Here is a 21399-nt window from a genome sequence, read left to right on the forward strand (position 1 = left end):
ATGGATAAAATTCCCGGCATCGTAAGGTCTCCACTTCTAAGGATCATCGGGCATGACTCGACTCTGAGTATCCCACTACTACACCGAATGAGCAACGAAAACTTACGCTCCATCCAAGAGGTGAAGGAAGACATCGATAATGCTGGATCGCCCAAGTTATGGTTCACTGGCGGAGTAATACTGAATGTGGGTCTCATTGCCTCACTCATCCTTGTCCAGGCAATAAGGAAGAGACGAGCATCGATAAAAATCCAAGGTGTGATCGACAACTTTAACATGGCCGAGGACGGCCATAAACTTGAGGGGGGGGCAGTTAACACATAAATACTATAGCAACTAAGCAACAACACATGAATGATGCTGACACGCCAAATTGTGAGTTCAGTGCTCTGCACTGGCCACAATCAGCAGCGATCGCATGACACCTCTTTGCTGGTGTGCTGCGACGCTGAGAATGCTGAGTCGGCATGCCGACTGTGGTCCGATGGCGCGACGCATTGACTTCGCTAAGTAGCGTTATGTTTTGCATTTGTCTTTAGCTTAGGTTCGCTTTGTAATAAAGAAGACACACGTGGTCTTTAGTTCAGTTCGCTTTGTAATAAAGAAGACACACGTTGTCATTTTTCGTACTCCGGCTCATCACCGTAACATTTGTTCTTATTGAGCACATTATTGCACCACAAGGGCAATAATCACTGAAGGGGACGAAGTCAAGTCCTCCAACGTAATCACCATAAAAACCGCATCAGTGCTCACCTTGGATCGACTTCCTCACGGAAGCGACGCTGGACCTGGAATTCACAATCAGCAGCTACGCGGGATCCCCGCGGCTACCTGCTACCACACTTAAATAACTTACATATGTATGTACGTAATTTTTATATGAGGTGTCATAATTTTCCAGTAGTAATGTCTTTTTATTTTTCTTAGCGTTCATGCCAGTATGACCACCTTGAACTGGATCAACATGGAATGTAGACAATATAGCTTCTTTTTCATTTTTATTTTGTATTTTGGTTACCGGCCTCAGTAGCGCTATTGTGAGATTTTTTAGATATTTATTGCCCAACTCTTTAAAGGTATCAATGGAAATCCATTCAAAGGTCTTTTCGCTCGGTACCACTTTATGTTGGCTGATTCTTATTATACCGGTTTCTTTTTCAAGCTTTTGGAAAAATTGACCTAAGTCAAGAGTTCCATTGATATGGTAATCTTTTTACCATGCTTTAGTAAGCATAGCATATTTGTTATATGCAAGGTCACTATTTTGCGTATAGCGTCGTTGTTAATGACGTCGTTTACGTTGGGCTGAGAAGCTTTATTAAGGTTTTGCTGTGGCAAAATTCCTTGCTCTTTTCCTGCGCAGGATTTATTTTGTCTACTTTGAAGTCTTGTAGTGAATTTTAAGACATTCTTGATGGTTATTCTAGATAACGCATCCGCTACGAAATTGTCTTTCCCCTTTAGATATTTTACAGTAAACTCATACTCTCCTCAACCTAATCTCATTCTAGTTAATGTTGAACTGGGGTTTACCATCGAAAATAAGTACGTTAGTGGTCTATGGTCTGTTTTTATAGTGAAGTGTTGACCATAAATGTATGGTCGAAAATGGGTTATTGCCTAATGAATGGCTGCTAACTCTTGCTCTGTTGTATTTTTATTGCTTTCACCTTTTGTGAATGAACAAGGAGCGTATACTACGGGTAATTGCTTATCACCATAAGTTTGGGTTAAAACTGTTCCGCAAGCTTGTTTACTTGCATCCGTTATTATGCAAAATTCTTTGCTAAAATCAGGATACTTTAGTAAAGTTGGCTTCTTAGGGCTTTGTTTAGATATTCGAATGCTGTTTGGCAGTCAATAGTCCATTCAAATTTTACGTTCGCTTTGCATAATCTTGTTATGTGACGTGAATAATCTGCAAAATTTGCTATGAAACGTCTGGTATAATTGCAAAATGCAACAAATCGTCTAGCATTATTAGCGTCCGCAAGGATTGGGTATTTTTCAATGACATTGTACTTTTTGTCATCTGGTAAAATACCTTGATCAGTACACTTATGACCTAGAAAAGTTACTTAGTGCGTAAAGATTTTTCTGAATGTCATTTAAGGTTGTGTTTCCTGCATAAGTCAAAAACATTTGTTAAATTTTGGATCATATGGTTCTCGGAACAACCGATGACTATTAAGTCATCGATGAACAAGAATTCTTTGGAATAAATTTGGCGCTATTTTTAAAGTGTAAGGTAATCGTGTAAAACGATATGAGCCTTTGCTCGTTGAAAAAGACGTTATGTTTCTGGACTGTTCTTTTAATCCAATTTGGTGAAAACCGGACATTAAATCTAAACATGAGAAGTATCTTGTTGTTCAAGAACATCATCTACTCTTTGAAGTGGAAATTTATCGGACAAGAGTTTTTGTTGATTTGACGATGGTCTATTACTAATCGCCATCTCTTATTATGGGACCCTGGTAGACCTTTCTTTGGTACAAGAAGTTTCGGACTATTATATTATAATACTGATGGTTCTACTATTTTATCTAGAACGAGTTTTTCTGCTTGTTTTACTTCTTCTTAATTTTATTTTGCATAACGAAGTTTTCTTTTTCTTCGTTAATTTTATTGACTTTTTCATAGTTGCTCAAAGTTTCGTATTTTATTTGGTTTAAATTAACAATTTTAATTGAGTCTGTATTAATTAATATTCGGGCAAATGTATCATTGTGATTAGAAATTGTATTTCCTATAAAAATTCCCTCATAAATTTCTTGGTTCGCAATTAATATGTTATTTGTTACTGAAGATAATTTTATTTGACGGACAACTTCGGAATGGACTGAAAGTATTGTGGCATTATTGTCACAATGTAGATTATTGGTATTTTGATCAGATAGTTTAGATTTTTTGGAGGAAGTATTAAAGAATCACTTGTTTGTGTTGAATCTAATTGACAATTGTATTTGTTGCGGAACTGCTAGCTTCTTTTTGGGCCGCGCCGGCTGGCTCATCGGTTCTCTGAGTGTAGTCCCATCCCTGGCCCGCAGTCCGCACAATCGATATCAACAAAGCTACAACGTCTGTAGCAAAACAGACCTAAACAACACTATCCAAAATGAACCACATAATCGATAAACAACAAACAGCCGGAACTTCTAACATATCTACCTGAGTCTCCCTCATTTTGGCCACTAGGTGGACCGCATCAGCCCGTGTCGGCTTTCATGGCCCCTCTCCCCATCAATGGATATTTAGCCGGACAATGTTTTCCTTCAATATGTGCGTATAATTGGTTGCATTTCCTTAAAATTAATAACAATTAATGTTATTGCTTATCGCAATCATCTTTGCAGCCATTTCCAATCTCATGCAAGTGGACATACCTTTCAACTTCGCCCGGTGCGTATAATTACTGGCATGTTCTTATAATTTTAGACAATGCGTATTAATTCCAAAAATTTTAATTTTTTTATAGCCGAATAACAAAATAGGAAGAGAAGTAACCGCAAGCTAATTACCGCTGTTCGCTCAGCCGGCTAATTAGAACTCCCAACGTAGGCCACACCCACGTCCTTGGTCTATACCCGTATATCTTTCGCATGAAACACGCCTAGGGGCTTCCCTTGCAAATCTTCTAGCAAGTACGAGCTGTTGCCTACTCGACTCACTGCTCTGGCCTTTAGGAACTTCATTGCAAAATTGGCGTTAAAAGCTTTCCCAAAATCGCCCAGTACAATATTGCGTCGGTAGGCTTCTTGGCCGGGTTCTGCCTGGAACACTTGGGGTCGAGCGTTGTACTGCCGATGACTTCTTTCGTAAGCCTGGGGTAGCTGGCTTTGGACTCGCTGTCTAATCAGGTGTATTTTGTCTGCTAGGTGCAAATGAGAAATCTCATGATCACCCAGATACTTTAACCTACGAGCCAATTTGTAGCATGCCCCGTTTAGGAACATATGATGTCCGAAAACGGCAAAGAATGGAGTCACCCCTGTCGCTGTGTGTATGGCATTGCGTATGGACATTTCTATTTCTGGGAGGTAGAGGTCCCACTCGCGGTGATCTTGCTCTAGATACGCCCGGATCGCCGACAGCACGGTACGATTCACTCGCTCGCTTGCATTGCTCTGCCGTGCCATATGTGAGATGCCGAAAGCTGAGATCATGTTTTGGAACGTACCCGAACTGTCGTCCGTTGTCCGAGTGAATGACCTCGGGTACTCCAAACTTATTGAAAGCCTCCCTAACCAAAAAGTCCACTACGTTAAGATCCGTAGCCTCTCGCATCGCCTTTAGGAAAGTGAAGTCGATATACAGTTTTTGGAATGGTCGCTCGGTCACTACCTCTTTCCTAGACCCACTTGCATGCGGAGGTTCGGTGCCTTGGTTTCCTTGCATGTCACGCACTGCCTTACCTAATCCCTTACCTGACTAGCCGTGCGGGGTCAGTAAAACTGCCGACGCAAGGTCTCCAGTGTTTTCACGACACCTCCATGACCAGCCGTTTCATCTACATGAGCCTTCGCAATTAAGCCAGCTGTTAAAGAGCTTAGCACCGACAACTTCCACACGGTGCCTTCTAACTCGTCTTCTAAGTGGACGAGCCCCATGCGCTTAAAAAGCAAACCCCCCTCAACCTTCAGGTCTGGCCGTTTGTCCTGATTCGAATGTACCTGTTCGAGCAACGCCTAGTATTCCGCTGACTCGAACTCGGGGGCTCAAATTCGAGAAGACCATCTGGAACATTGCTCACTGCTTCGACACTGCGCTATAGAATGTCGGCTACCACGTTTTCACTGCATTTACGGTGCTCGATGGTAAAGTCATAGCCTTGCAACTGCAATGACCAACGACCTAGTCTTGACCTAAGCGCTTTCATGGACATCAGCCATTTAAAACTTGCGTGATCAGTGGTGCAAGTAAAAGACATCCCTTCTACATATGGTCTGAACTTTTTTATGGCCACTATCGACGCTAAGCACTCCTTTTCAGTGACGGAATAGTTCCGTTGGTGTTTATTCAACTTGGCTGAAAAGAAGGGTCGCTCAAGCCCATCGGTGTCTTTTTGGAACCACAGCCCCCACGCCGAACTGAGACGCATCGCACTGTTCGCACAAAGAATGGCTTGGAAAAATCCGCGTGCACGAGCACTGGGGCCGTGGCCAGGGCGGTCGTCAACTGTTCAACGGCTTGTGTTGCCTAGTCACTCAATACAAACTTCCCGCTATCTTTTTTTAACATTTCGGTCAGTGGTGCGGCCATGGTCACGAAATCTCGTATAAAGCGCCGGTACGAACCTGCCGTACCCAAAAATGAGCGAACTTCTTTGCGCGACCGAGGCACGAGGATCCGTTTAATAGCTATAGCCCGCTCGGGGTCGATGCGAAGTGTGCCACCCCCAATAATAAATCCTAGGTATTTTAAAGCCTTGAAGGAAAATTTGGATTTGTGCAGTGCGATTGAGAGGTTCGGTTCCCTTAAGCATTTGCCCACTTGTCGCAGATATTTTTAGTGCGTTTGAAAATCTGGGGTAATAACTAGTAGATCGCCGAAACACACAAAGACTCTTCGACATGTATGCCCGAAAACGTTCTTTATATGGTAAGCCTCTTAATGTTCTTCGTTTATTTATATCTTTATACATAGCCTTATCCTGCTCCTTATGGTACATATTCTTCCCCTTTTCAACTACTATTGGCTTAGTAGGTGTTTCTCTCCTGTTTTTCCGCGATCGACGTCCCCGAACGCGTCTGTCCCGCCATTATCGCTCTCCCTCCCGCATCTGTAGCAGAATATCTTCCGCTCTTAGGACACTGCGACAGGCAGTCTTTGAAAACATGGTCGAACTACCTACAGTTCTATCATACCAGCCGGGAAGATGTCTTGCCCCGCACGATATGGTGGTACTTCAACCTCGTGAACTGTCGGGTTTGTTCCTGCGACCAATGTGCCTCTCTACTTCTATGCACTCTTGGGGCAGTTCATCCACGGTGAGTACATCCATAGCATACCTGTATTTTGCCGGACTCTCCTTCAAACCACGCTTTAAAATTTCAACCAGTTCGCGGTCTCTCAGCGGCTTCCGAAATCGTGCGGCAAAGCTGACGCATGTGGTGCATGTAGTCATCTGTGGTAGCTCCTGCATCACATCATGCTCCGTCTGATAGAATGCTGTCGACCCAAGAATGGCGCACGTTCATCCAATACCACTCGCGGGCACGGCCGATCAGAAGCAGGTGAAAACCGCGCAGGACCTCCTTCCACGGGCATTGTTATTGCCTCTGCAGAAACTCCAGTCGAAACACGAAGTCCTCTACAGAATTCATTGCGTCCTCGCCATCGAACTTGACGTTCCACCGCTCGAGCTTCAGGTACGCTGCTTCTCGTACGTTGGCATACGCTTCCATCCGTTATCCGGTCCTCTACTCGGAAGTGGCGATTATTCGGATTACGCCAGTTCTCCGCCTGAGCATCTGCAACGTAAACTGGGCTGCTGGATGAATACTCCGCTCCTCGCGCGCCTTGTCTGTGTGGCTTCGGTGGCACCGGGGGTGGAAATGCCTCGGGCTGGATAACTTCTCCCTTTTCGGGATAGCGCCTGTTCGCAGTGTTAGGCTCTCCGGGGTTGTCTGAGTCTTTCGTCGCTTTTGGGAACTCCTGGTGCCGTGGAGTTCTAGCTTCTAGCAGACGACCCTCCGCCGGGATCTGTCGCTCAGGAAATCCGAGGAAATTAATTGGCGCTCACAAATAACTCCTATTAAATAAATAAATAAATCAACGCCCTATAACAAATCTTACTAATATTGAATAAATAAATAAACACCAACCACGAAACTAACTCACAAAAAGAACTCTTTTTTTTTTGATTTTAATTGAATTTCACATACTTTGGGGGGAGAAAAGGCAAATCCTAACACAAGCTAACTTGTCTACGCATAATCTGGACTATGGACAACATTTAAGCATTCGTCAAATGCTCAGTTCGTTAGTTTGACTGACGAACGGCATTCAAGGAACGCTACCTTGAAGTCTATTTGGCTTCTGTCGCACTTCTGGGCACCCTTAGGGTATGCTGTGGGACAGGTGCGGCGCAGAATCGAATCTATATCGACCTCGGTCACCTGTCTCCGAAGCTCATATAACTACGGCCAGCACACACCAAACGTAAACACAGAGTGAAACAAAACAAATAGTAAAAATTAAACAAACTTTAACGAAAACCTACCCTAATATCACATTTTATCACAGTTTATTTAGCACCTTCGTCGTGCTTCTCGGATTCCATTACAATCTGCGCGATTATGGGCCACTACTCGGGCCATCAGCGGTGTGGGTCCTAAAGCCAAGGGAAACTTTTCCTGTTCCCGTATTAATATTTTATTAATTTATTTTGTTTTCCGCCCGACTTCCAAAAAGCCGGGTGCTTCTTCAAATTTGCCATATTGTTACGGAACCGCTTGTATCCTTTTGGGCCGCGCCGGCTGGCTCATCGGTTCTCTGAGTGTAGTCCCATACCTGACCCGCAGTCCGCACAATCGATATCAACAAAGCTACAACGTCTGTAGCAAAACAGACCTAAACAACACTATCCAAAATGAACCACATTATCAATAAGCTAAAAACAGCCGGAACATCTAATAAATGAACAACACTAACAGCTGTGACATCTAACTGTAAGCAACAAAGGTGAGACGCTCAATATAAATTAAAAAATAATACACTATTAATCCACTTTACTGTTCCAGATCGGGTCCGGGTTCCGAACCCTGCGTACCCTCCCTACCTGAGACGATCACCTGATCTCATCTCTCTCATTTTGGCCACTAGATGGTCTACATCAGTCCGTGTCGGCTGTCATGCCCCTTCTCCCCATCAATGGATATTTTAGGATTCCCTGAAATTTGCCTTAACCTTTGTATGCTCCCATTATCTGTGCAAACCGCTAAGTATATGTATATATTTATTTGAATGCTAATTAGAAAAAGGCAAAAAAAACTAATCTTAATTATATAAACATTGTCTTCTCTGATTACCAGCCACCTAGACAGACCACAAAGTCGAACCGCCCTTCGGGTTCTCTTGTCCCTACTTTTAGCCTGGGCTCATGGGACGGACTCACGTGGATATCGCCGCCCTTCCCGATTTTGGATGACGCCGCCTCGCCCGCTGCAGCTCGCCTTTGTGTCGAGTTTAATTTAGAGTTAATTTTTTTGTTTATCACAGTCTAGGATTTTGGTGTGGCCCGCAAAAAAAAATTAAAGTTTGCGTACGTTGCGTGGCGTTCCTTTATTATATAGGATGTAATTTAGTAATTTTTCTCGGCACAATTGAAAAAAAAAGTCTGTTCTATTTCTTTTGGCAGTTACACAAGTTTAATTTATGTGCGTTTTGCGCACAGCAAGCCTGCCGTTAACCGCTGACCAAGTCGAACCCGCTATTGTACATTTGGGCAGCAACATCATCGGTGCCCAATTCCGGCACACGCATACATATTCGAGGTGGACACCGTTGCTGCCCATCTGCAGAGCTGCACTCTAGGATCAACGGTCCCGGTTTCACCCCCGATACTTTGTTCATACGACAAAAGATTATCGGTGTGGCCGATAATAAAGAACGCAACCAACTAGGCAAACTGTCGATGCTGCCAATAAAGTCAAATGCAACATATTTTTTAGTTAAATCTATTCCTATTATGTCATCACTAGGTATTATGAAATTTTGTTCGACTAAATGGAAGTGATAAGGAATTATATATTTACCAGTAGCGAGCTCTATGAATGCTAAACCTTTTGAAAATACTGAACCTTCGCAAATTCCTGAGATTTGTGTCCTAACACTTTTATTAATGTTATTGAACGTGTCTCAATTTTCTTTCAGTATTGAAATATTTGCACCAGTATCTAATAATAGGGTAAATGTTTTACATGTATTCTCATTTTTATTAATTTTTATAAATATACTGAGGTTAAGATTGATTGTATGTACATTATTTATTGGTTTTGAATATCTGAAGGGGTATGCTCGTTTGCCGAATTACCTTTAGTAATTCGAACGTTGCCATTTCTATTATTATTTGGTTGTTAGCGCGGTTTGTTCAGAAATTTTCGGCATTATCAGGGTCTAGGCCATTGCCAATATAAGCTGCTTCGAGTTGCTTTCTCAAGTTGTCGATTTCAGCTGTATATTGGGCTGCAGTTTTGACTTTCTGTTTAACAGTTTTGCGTTTACCCTTTAACTTGCTTATAATGCCTTGAAATGTTGACTCTTCTTTAACCTTGTAGAGGATTGGACCTATTATTTTTGATTTTATGAGTTCTACGGCCAAATCCTCTTGGGTGCCCTTTGTTCTTTCAACTAGCCTTAGAGCCGTTAAAAAACGTTTTAATGACAGTTTTTACCGCCAAATTCCTGGGACCGTAGACGTAATTTGTCGTACATATTCCCTGTCCAAGGTTACCTGAACAGGAATAATGGAATCTGAAGATTCTTCAACTGCCTCAGTGTCGCTATCGATTTCTGTACCGAGTATTGGCTTAGACTCGTTTAGATCTTGGAGCTGGTTTGGGTTAAAACCCGCTGGTAGATATAGATCTTCTAGGATATTTATTCACGTTAAGTGATTTTAAGACTTAAAGACACTGTTTTTTATGTTGGCTTGTAAGTATTTTTTCAAAAGTGATAACTATTTGACTTATATTTTAGTTTCGTGTAATTAATATTGTCATCTGGTGTTTCAGCGTTTCGACTTTTATAACTGAGCCTTTATTGAGACATATAAAGGATTTTCAAATTTTTCTTTGAAATCGTTTTTTGTCGTGCTATTACTGACTATTCACCCAATATTGGGTGTTTTTCGGTTTGAATTTTTACTGAAACATATGGCATTGTGTTAAAATGTAGTTCTTTTACTGTTTTTGAACAGTTTATTAAAGGACTTGAATCGGTATTAAATGTTTCTTTTTCGAATTCATTTATTGTTATGATTCTCGATGTGAACGCAAAATATTTAATGCCCTGATTCGAAAATAGGGGTCATTAATATAAGTGTTTCTAATTTGCGATTCTATATCATTAATATTTTTTTATTTGTTTTTATTTTTTTATTTTCTAATCTATATCTTCATTTATATTTTTAGACTTTGTCTAGTACACCTGCTTTAATTAGATATAATTTCTTAATTGTCTTATTACGCATTGCTTATACCTTTAATGCTAGTGAAATAACAGATACATCGGTTATTATTATTAGAAAAATTGTAATATTTTCTAAGCTTTCTCTATGATAGATTATTTATTTTGGCAGTATTTGTGACATTAGCTGCCGACTTTTCAACTTTTGACTCATTTGAGCCCATTTTATTTGAAATTAATCGTATTCAATTTTTTTCAAATAATTATGTATACATATTTATACCCTGAACCCATTGAAAACGGGTAATAAGGGTATAATGTATTCGTGCAAATGTATGTAACAGGCAGACGGAGGCATCTCCGACCCCATAAAGTATATATATTCTTGATCTGCATTTATAGCCGAGTCGATCTAGCCCTGTCCGTCTGTCTGTTTGTCCATCTGTCCGTATATATGAACGCAAGGATCTCAGAACCTATCACCACCTTCCCGCTACTACCTCATCGCTATAAATCAAGTAAATAAACCAATTAACATATGCTGCCCGCCAATATAAGCCACAATTTAAAGGAAATTGTCATTTTGAGAATACACGAATATTTAATAGTACAATAAGATCTACTGCTGAAAATTGCATCATGATCGGTTAAGAAAAACGAAAGAAAATGTGTTTTGGCTGCCCACGTGTTTGCAGCAGCAAGCGCAAATTCCAAGAATTTCTGTATGTATCCATGATACACATGATACACACACACATTCATGCGCGTCTGCTTTGAGTTCTATCAAGAGCATTTCAATTGCGATTGTATTGTTTTCTGTGCTTCTATTTTAGTTGGTTTTTTCTCATTAAGACTGAATTATTGGTATGGCTGTTGAGTAGAGGCGGCGGAAAGTAGTGCAGTCAGTTACGAGTTAGCACCCTGCCGAGGAATATTTTATTTTTTTGGCAGGTGTAGCTGTTGAGTAGAGTCGGCAGCAAGTAATGCGGTCAGTTACGAGCTCGAACCATGCCAAGGGAACTTTTTTTTTAGTTTAATTTATCTTTATTACTACTATAACAAACGAGTGCGTAGCGCGAGCTGCATTTGGTGTTGGAATAAGAGGATTCTGGTTATCCCCTAGTCGCGAGCTCCCGACTAGAACCTCTTACATGTTGTAATGTATTTTTATTGCTGCTGGTGTTGGTAGAAGAGGGTTCAGGGTATTCCCTAGTCAGGAATACCCGACTAAAGCCTCTTACTTGTTATAAGACAAGTTCCTGTCACGGTCGCCATTTAATATCCCAGGTTATTATAATAATATTTCATGCACGTCTGTGCTGGTTTTGGTTTATATTCAGATTTATTGTGTTCAGGCATGTTCTTAGCCTATGGATAACATATATATACTTATACTGATTGATTTTACTGACTTACCTCCTTTTAACTCTTGAAGTGGTTTAAATGGGGTTCTATTTTCTTCTATCGAGCTCCTAACTTTGAGCTGTTGTCTCATTTGTTTCGCTTGAACCCTTTCTTCTACCCTCCTAAAATAATTGCTGACGAACGTGTACTATTTTAGCGTCCATTGTATACCTCGAGTGCGTTTTTCTCTACTTCGGCTGAGTTTTGTCAGGTTTCCTTCCTGGATCGTCGTTATTTCTTGTTCTATTAAATTTATAGGTCGCTTGCCCACAATTGTGGAGTCAAGTCGATTTATTATAGCTTTCTTAATGTAACGGCGTGCCAAATGACCCTAGTACCATGTCAGCTGGTCCTTTTAGTTAGTTTCATATGTTTGAACTACCGTCGTTTTTTTCATAAGAATTGTAAGTTAAGTGAGCCATTTTCCTCTATGGCACGAGTGCTTAATTTTCAAAATCAGGCAAAGATTTGAGTATGTCTCTTTCACTGTAGGAACGGTTATTCGAATTTCCGCGTCTATGTACGTTTCTGCTTCTGGTGTTCCGAGATTAATACTCGTCAAATGTTGTATATGTGACTTAAAGTTTTTTTTGAGCGCCAAGCGCATTATTAACTGCGAGTTTTATTGACGCCTGCAGTTTTTCAAAAGACATTGTCATATAAAATTATCTATTTTTAACTTTCCGCACTGATTTTTTATGCAGTCTTTAATGCTGCACTTTTCAATTTTTCGAGTATATCTTCTATTTGACTATCATGTTCATATTCATAGCTTTCAGTTAAAAATAGGTAAAGGGGTATCATGGTTTCGTGTATGTAACAAGCATAAGGTAGCGTCAATAGACGAGTCGATTTAGGTATGACCCCGTCTGTCCGTATGTATGAACGCGTCGTTCTTATACTTAAGAGTTGTTAACTTTCAATTTTGATCGTTGGTCCGCCTATTGCAATTGTTTTAATTCCCTGCAGTGGATTTTGCTGGCAACATTTTTGTATGGGTTTTCTGCGATTTCTATGATCCATCTCAATTTTGTATTCGCATGTTGTGTATTGATGTTACGAATACAAAGTTGGTATATATCAGGGTAATATGAATTTACGATAATCTAGAGAAATCTCTAAAGGTTAGTATGAAGCTACAAGATGCAAATAACTGCATTACGTCAATATATGGAAAAAAGTTGTATTATTTCACAAGCACGAAGTCAGCATAAGCTTAAATTTGTATTAAAAATATGTTGCATTTGACGTTATCGGCAGCATCGAGGGTTTGCTGAGTTGGTTGCGTGCGATATTATCGGCCACGCCGATATCTTTTTGTCATATGGTCAGTGTATAGGGGGTGAAGCTGGGCCCACAGTGGAGCCCAATTTATTGAAAGGTGGCAACGCCAGGCTTGCCATCCACGGCGCCAAAAGCGACGATTGCTATTGGCCGCCCGATTTGCTCTTAAACAGATTATAAGGAGAGTGAATCCCATGCCCTTGGATATGCCCTTGGCCTTCATTTGGGCCGTTGACCCAAAAAATGCAGCTGTGCAGATGGGCAGCAAGTTGCTGCCCGAATATGAAGCGGGAGTTCGATTTGATCAGCGGTCAACGGCGGGCGTGCCAGCTCGAAGTCAGCATAAAATTTTAGTTTTGCACGTCGGCTCAAAAAGATTAGAATTTTTCCATTCGGCAAGTTCAGCCGGCGCGCATTAACAAAAAAACTTAACAAACAAAACAAATCTTGGGTTTTGTTTTTCTTGCAATTTAATAAATATACGTAAATTAAACCACTCGAGTCACCAAATATATAAAATAAAAGTGACTTAAAACGTAAGTGCGACAAGAGACGAACCAGTAAGAATAAAAAGACTATTAGCAAAATAAACGGCTCCGGCTACGTAGTTACCAGCTCTCGCACCAGAAAAGCCCACGAAACATCCCAAAGGCCAGGATTCGGCTCAGCGGCACACACCAGCCATATCCGCGACGCCGCTAGCCAAGCGTCGGCGCAACCCTGAAGGCGACGAGACGAGCCAACAACGACCGGGCTCCAACAGCGAGAAGCGGCCACAGGCGAGACCACATCCACATCCTCCGAGTGAGTCTGTTCCATTTTGCCCCTCTTCGTTCGAGTCCTTGGCAGAGTCAGACGAAGACTCCTGATTGTACTCCCTGAAAAAGTGCAGATTTTTTTGTCGTTGTTTTTGTGGGCACATTGTTCCTAAATCGGCGCAACGATTGCCTCATAATTGCTTCCTTGTTTGTCTCTTTCTGCGGCGACTAGCAATAACTTTGCAGTGTTTCGTCGCCTGTTCCATGTAGTGCTGTTAAAATAAAAAAATAAATTCTATAATTTAAGTAAACAATTTAGAAATTAATACACATTGTCCATAATCATAAGTATATGCAACATTAATACGCACTTGGAGAAGGAATGTTCACGTGCATGAAAACTGAATTATCTGAATGGAGACACAATTAACATTAATTGTTAATAATCATAAGGAATGCAACCAATTATACGCACATATTGAAGAGAGAAATGTCCGGCTATGTCTCACTGGATAAGGAGAGGGGGCATAAAAGCCGACACGTGCTGACATAGGCCGACAAGTGGCCAAATTATTAATAAGATTTGTGGGTAGACGTTTATTTATTTAATAGGAATTATTGGTGACGTTTTTTTTTGTATTAGGGTTAGTAATACTTATAGTAGAGAAGGGTACGGTTTTCTGAAGGGATCAGTATGGCTGAGGAACAGGTGTCTGACTGGATTTCTGACGCTGATGGGGCGTCTGCCACCGCCGCGCCAGCTGGAGGGCTGGTGCGAACGCCAATGAATTTCCGGAAGAGGGTCACCTGGTAGACTTAGAGAAAGAATTGGCGCAACAAGATAAACCTCCACAGAACCTGGAGTTTCCGAAAGACTCAGTACTCACATCGGCAGCAAACGCGGCGATAGCTCAGGCCCACCAAACGTATCTGCATGATCTGCCATCTGGCATCAGCGAATCCATCCGCGAGGAGATGCGAACAGGCTTCATGGAGATGATGAAGGGCATCATTGATGTGCTTAGGCCACCAGGGAGCCGCACCGAAGAGACTACCATTGCGCCCAAGCGGGCGCCATCCCGAAAGAGCGAGAAGGGATACAGCGCGAGGCATTTCCACCACCGGGGCCGCCGAAGCCACACAGACAGGGCGCGCGAGGAGCGCAGTACTCATCCAGTAGCCCAGTATACGTTGCAGATGCTCAGTCGAGGAACTGGCGTAACCTGAATAACCGCAATTTCCGAGTAGAGGACCGGAGAGCAGATGATTTTCAGCCGGAGGAAGCGTATGCCAACGTACGAGAGACGGCGTACCTGAAGCTCGAGCGGTGGAACGTCAAGTTTGACGGCGAGGACGCGATGAATTCAGTCGAGGACTTCGTGTTCCGCCTGGAGTTCCTGCAGAGGCAGTATCAATGCCCATGGATGGAGGTCCTGCGCGGTTTCCACCTGCTCCTGACCGGCCGCGCCCGCGAGTGGTATTGAATGCACGTGCGGCATTGTAGGGTCGACAGCTGGATGCAACTGCGGCATGCCCTCTTGGACAGGTTCCGGGGCTACCAGACGGAACATGATGTGATGCAGGAGCTATTACAACGAGAGCAACAGGCCAGCGAAGGGGTGGATGATTATAAACAACACATGCGTCAACTCGCCGCGCGATTCCAGAAGCCGCTGAGACCGCGAGCTGGTGAAGATCATAAAGCGTGGTTTGAAGGAAAGTCTGGCGAAATACATCTATGCCATGGATGTACTCACCGTGGATGAGCTGCGCCAAGAGTGCATACAAGTGGGTACGTGCAGCCGTCGCGTTGTTCACAAGAAACGAGGCCCGTAGTTCACGAGGTTGAAGTACCACCACATCGTACAGAAACGCCGCCTGGAGAACTGGAGGAGGCATTCGTGCGAGGCAGGAACTCATCCCGGATTGTATCCCGGATTGAGACGGAGATTTGGGATAAGGACCAGGATAAGGCTATTTATAATAATATAAGCAAAGGAGGAACACTTAGGGGCTTACCATACGAAGAACGTGTTCGGGCATACATGTCGGCCCGAAATAGAATTTTTGGTGAGCGACAGCTGGAAGGGAAGACACTAGCCACCCGAAGAGTGGTGATCGCACTAGGATAGTGGATACAGTTGGTCCGCTACCCAAATCGGAAAATAATAATGAATACATAGTCACATTAATATGTGACCTTACAAAATATTTAGTAGCCATTCCAATAAAAAGCAAAAGCGCAAAATTTGTCGCAAAAGCTATATTCGAAAATTTCATACTCAAGTTTGGTATAATGAAGACGTTCATCTCGGACATGGGAACAGAGTATAAAAACCAGATTTTAACTGATTTATGCAAGTATTTGAAGATCAAGAATCTCACCTCTACTGCATATCATCATCAAACATTAGGGACAATAGAACGAAGTCATCGAACTTTTAATGAATACATTCGTTCATACATCTCTGCAGACAAATCTGATTGGGATGTCTGGATTCAATATTTCACTTATTGCTTCAACACGACACCATCAGCAACGCATGAGTATTGTCCATACGAACTAGTATTTGGCAGACTACCGAAACAGTTCATAGATTTAAACAAAACTAATTACATAGATCCTATTTATAATTTAGATGACTATTCTAAGGAAATAAAGTTTAGATTAGAAATAGCATACAAAAGAGCTAGAATTATGTTAGAAAAAGCCAAGGCTTATAGGAAATTAGCATATGACGAAAAAACAAAAAACTTTGAATTAAAAGTAGGAGATAAAGTACTTATAAGAAACGAAACAGGGCACAAATTAGACCCAGTATATTTAGGACCATATATAGTAGAGAAAATAGAAGATAATGACAACATTTTTATTAAAGATAGTAAAGATTAAAAACAAAAAGTTCATAAGAATAGATTAAAAATTTTTAATTCTTAATAATCCAAAATTCTCTTTAGGAATTCAAACTCCAAAAAATACCAGAAAAAAATAATAAAATAAAAATATATGACGGCCTGATCAACCGAATGAAAAAAAAAAATTTTTACAAATAAACGAATTATAAATTTTTATACCTTTAATACTTTGTATTTTTATATCCTAACATTTTTAAATTTCTTGTTATATACACAAAAAAAATTTCAATTTTTATTAAAAACAAAAAAAAAAAAAAAGAAAACCTCAATAATTAAGTTCATTTAATAACAACACATTCATAATGTTACGTTATTTCTCTAAAAGGGGAGGTGTAGTGCGTATATGCGCTTACAGAATACCCTGTACTTAAATATAAAGTATGCAGCACTTTGTTGCATACAATAACAATAATATAGTAAACAAGCCCAGAGCCACATTATGTATTGGCTCGGTCTCATATTACGCAGCGCGGTTCACTAGCGTCACTAGCTGATCGTTTGTGTTTATGCTGCATATCCCACGCTCCGTCTGAGCGCATTCCGTGAGCAATATATATGCTCACTAATACAGGCATATGCGAGCTACTCACTCTCCCTCTCTTTGTAGCTGTTAACGAATAACAGCATAAGTATATATGTATATCCATAGGCTAAGCGAACATTATAAAAACTGAATAAATTTATTCTGAACCAATATACTAAACAGCACTGACGTGCTGGCTTTTTCATTTAAAGAGTGTTCTTTTTACACTAGGTAGACTTATGCCCTTAAGAAGAGAACGGGTAGATTTGTGTTGAGCAACGAGGCCATATATGCCATAGAAAGCTTGAAGTTAGCCCTCACCACTGCCCCGGTGTTAGTTCACGCGGAGTAGGAGCCGTGTTGTTCCAACTAGACGACGAGCAACAGGAAAGGCCGATCGCATTCTTCTCGGCCAAACTCAGCAATTACCAGATTAACTTTTCGGAATTAAGATTAACTATTCGGAAGGAATGCCTAGCCGCCAAACTGGCCATACATCGATTCCGGCCGTACGTGGAGATGATGCCGTTCACAGTAATCACCGATCATGTGAGCCTGCAGTGGCTTATGAGTCTCAAAGACCTGAGCGGGAGATTAGCCAGGTAGTCCCTAGAACTATTCAAGAGGACAGTGCACGAAAGATTGGCGGATGAGGTCAAAGGCACATGTTGGAATCTCTGGGTGCCGGAGTCGCTGACTGCAGGTCTCATTCAACAAACACACGCGGACGAGACGTCAGCTCATGAAGGCATGAGGAAAACGCTGCACGCGCTGCGCAGGCGATATTTTTGCCCAACATGGCCATACAAGACAGGGACTATGTGCGGAAATGCGACACGTGTAGGGAGACCAAGGCACAAAATTACCGGAAGCAGGTCGGAATTGGGGAAGAAGTGCGCACCGACCTCCACTTCCAGAAGATATACATCGACTTCTTAGGGAAGTGTCCACGGTCAAAACGAGGGCATGCGTGGATATTCGTCGTCGTAGACCACTTCTCAAAATTCACCTTCCTGAAGGCCATGAGGGAAGCCACCGCGGCGGAAGTCGTGAACTTCCTAGTGCATGAGGTGTTCTTCAAATTTGGCGTGCCGGAAGTGATCCATTCGGATAATGAACGACAATTCGTGTCAAAGTCGTTCGATGCGATGCAGATGTACCTGAATGGTTCCAGTTATAAACTGGCCAGGAAGCTGAGATCATTGGCCGATCACAGTATTTCTGACCTTGACGCGAAGGACAGACTGGCTGTAATCCGAAGCCAAGTCAAGGAACACCTGCATACCGCGTACGAGCGAAGTCGCCAACGATACGACCACCGCGCGCGCCAACTCCACCTGGAACCGGGACAGGAAGTGTGGAGGCGCAACTTCGCACTGAGCAGTTTTGGCAAAGCCTTCAATCCTTGAAGAACCGCTTCGTCCGAGCCGTGGGTACCAACGCCTACGAGTTAGAAGATCTCCAGGGACGCGTGCTAGGCGTTTTCCATGCTAAAGATATACGAACATAATCGTAACTTGCTCACCTCCTTGCCAGGCATTGGCGCGGCAGCGCCCGTCGTTCCCTTTTTTTTTGGGTCAGCGCCGAAAGTATAGATTACTTGTCGTGGGTGTGGCCTACGGCATCCTTATTAGCCGGCTGGGTCAATCTAGGAAATGCGCACGCAGATTTCTTGTAACGGTCGTTCATGTCGATGCAATAATCTGCGTGGTGATGTTGCATTTGACGTTATCGCCAGCATCGAGGGTTTGCTGTGTTGGTTGCGTGCGATATTATCGGCCACGCCGATATCTTTTTGTCATATGGTCAGTGTATGGGGGGTGAAGCTGGGCCCACAGTGGAGCCCAATTTATTGAAGGGTGGCAACGCCAGGCTTGCGATCCACGGCGCCAAAAGCGACGATTGCTATTGGCCGCCCGATTCGCTCTTAAACAGACTATAAGGAGAGTGGATCGCATGCCCTTGGATATGCCCTTGGCCTTCATTTGGGCCGTTGACCCAAAAAATGCAGCTGTGCAGATGGGCAGCAACGGTGCCCGCCTCGCAAATGTATGCGTGTGCCGAAATTCGGCCCCGATGTTGCTGCCCAAATGTACAGCCGGGAGTTCGATTTGATCAGCGGTCAACGGCGGGCGTGCCAGTTCGAAGTGAGCATAAAATTCTAGTTTTGCCGTCGGCTCAAAAAGATTAGAATTTTTCCATCCGGTAAGTTCAGCCGGCGCGTAGTAACAAAAAAACTTAACAAACAAAACAAGCGGCCACAGGCGAGACCACGTCCACATCCTCCGAGTGAGTCTGTTCCATTTTGCCCCTCTTCGTTCGACTCCTTGGCAGAGTCAGACGAAGACTCCTGATTGTACTCCCTGAAAAAGAGCAAATTTGTTTGTCGTTGTTAAATTTTTTTTTTTTTTTTTATAAATTATATATATGTATATATACATAGGCACTTACGCCAAGCTTCATTTTAGAGTGCGAACAGTGAGGGAAAACTCCAAAGGTGATGCGTATGCGCCTGTAAAATATAAAAGCTTAAAATTTAACACTTGCGCGAACTATACTTGAATTACCCATTTATATCGCTCCTTACCACCCCCCAGAGAGCTCTTTAGGTAGGGTAAGGTAGAATTAAGCGATTTAATACATATATATATCACCTACCTGTTGCACGACTGATTATCGTGACATACCCAGTTCTAAGAATTTGTGTGGGCACATTGTTCCTAAATCGGCGCAACGATTGCCTCATAATTGCTTCCTTGTTTGTCTCTTTCTGCGGCGACTAGCAATAACTTTGCAGTGTTTCGTCGCCTGTTCCATGTAGTGCTGTTAAAATAAAAAAATAAATTCTATAATTTAAGTAAACAATTTAGAAATTAATACACATTGTCCATAATCATAAGTATATGCAACATTAATACGCACTTGGAGAAGGAATTTCACGTGCATGAAAACTGAATTATCTGAATGGAGACACCTTATAAATTAGAAAGAGATAAGACACATTAATTGCTAATAATCATAAGGAATGCAACCAATTATACGCACATATTGAAGAGAGAAATGTCCGTCTAAGTCTCACTAGATAGGGGGAGGGGGCATAACAGCCGACACGTGCTGACATAGGCCGACAAGAGGCCAAAACGAGGGAGACAAGTAAAGGTGATCGTCTCATGGTAGGGTGGGTAGGCTGGGTCCGGAGCCGGGACCCGATCTGGAAAAGTAAAGTGGATAAATAGTGTTTCTTTGTTAATTTATATTAGAGTCTCACCTTTGCTTGTTTACATTTATTTGTCGCAGCTGTTTATGTTGTTCATTTGTTAGAAGTTCCGATTGTTTGTTGTTATCGATTATGTGGTTCATTTTGAATAGTGTTGTATAGGTATGTTTTGCTACAGACGTTGTAGCTTTGTTGTTATCGATTGTACGGACTGCGGGCCAGGGATGGGACCACATCTAGAGAAACCGATGAACCAGCCGGCGCGGACCTCTGAGTAACAAGCAGTTGCGTAACAAATATTCCCTTAATTAAAAGACATTTTCTGATTTGACAACAATTAGAGCATTAATTTTATTAAAGATGGTTTTCTCTATGTGCAAAAGGTGACAATACAATAGGCCGTAGAGATCTATCGCAAGATCATTGGCTCAGAGTTCACATTATTGCAGTCGCAAATGAGCAGACTTACCACTTTCCGTAGACAAAAGACTTGCACGATTTCCCTTTCTTGGTTGAGGGTCGGGCGAAGGAGTCCTTTTGGGTGCACTTACGCACATCCGGGATTCCAGATTGGCCAAATCTGAGATATTCACTCCAGCAACACTTCCCGACCAGGCCTTGAATTTTTGATCTGGAACACGAATTGCGTGAGAAGTATAGGCGAGACGATCGACGAATATATCCAGGCGATGCTAGGTCGGTTCCAGTCTGTACAAACTCGACACGCTGCAAGGGGTGCCCTAGGAATATTTCACACCAAGGACCCGAAGCAGTAGGCGTAAATTTGTACCCGGCTAACGTTCACGAATTGCATCTATACAAACCTCAGAAGCTGCGTCGTAGGGAATCTCAATGTGTGGGCGACGGCCTACGTTGGCGCCGGCGAAACAACGACAACAGCCGCAGCGATAAAGCCCGATTTTCAATCCGGTTTAAAAGGCAAGCATCCTAGGCGTGACTCTGAGCACTTTTGAAAGGGAGACCGGTTTTCGTTGTTGGGAAAAGGTTCAGAAAAAGAAAAAAATAGCCAGTGCAAGCCGGCCGCCAAAAATTTAACTTTAAAAATATTAAAAAAAAATTTTTTAAATGGTGACAACAATTTTTTTATGTGTTTGATATATGTATATGTCTACGGGCTTACGCTTGTGAGACTGTGGAAACAA

The 21399-nt window shown here is 42.3% G+C and overlaps 1 long non-coding RNA gene across 3 annotated transcripts in view; it reads right to left on the minus strand.

Moving 5' to 3' along the window:
• Window positions 1–13399: 13399 nt before the first annotated feature.
• LOC135430158 (uncharacterized) overlaps window positions 13400–21399 on the minus strand; it is a 142551-nt gene continuing 134551 nt past the window's right edge. For 2 of the 3 annotated variants that reach the window (XR_010436574.1, XR_010436576.1), the window contains one exon: window positions 18195–19382. This is a non-coding gene — a long non-coding RNA (uncharacterized LOC135430158). Of the gene's footprint in view, window positions 13701–18194; window positions 19383–21399 lie in introns of those variants that run through there. The other variant, XR_010436575.1, reaches the window with a different exon arrangement.

Source organism: Drosophila montana, unplaced genomic scaffold, assembly GCF_035044405.1.
Source record: "Drosophila montana isolate Dmon_TW-CO22-7 unplaced genomic scaffold, ASM3504440v1 contig_2956_1, whole genome shotgun sequence".
NCBI lineage: Eukaryota > Metazoa > Arthropoda > Insecta > Diptera > Drosophilidae > Drosophila > Drosophila montana.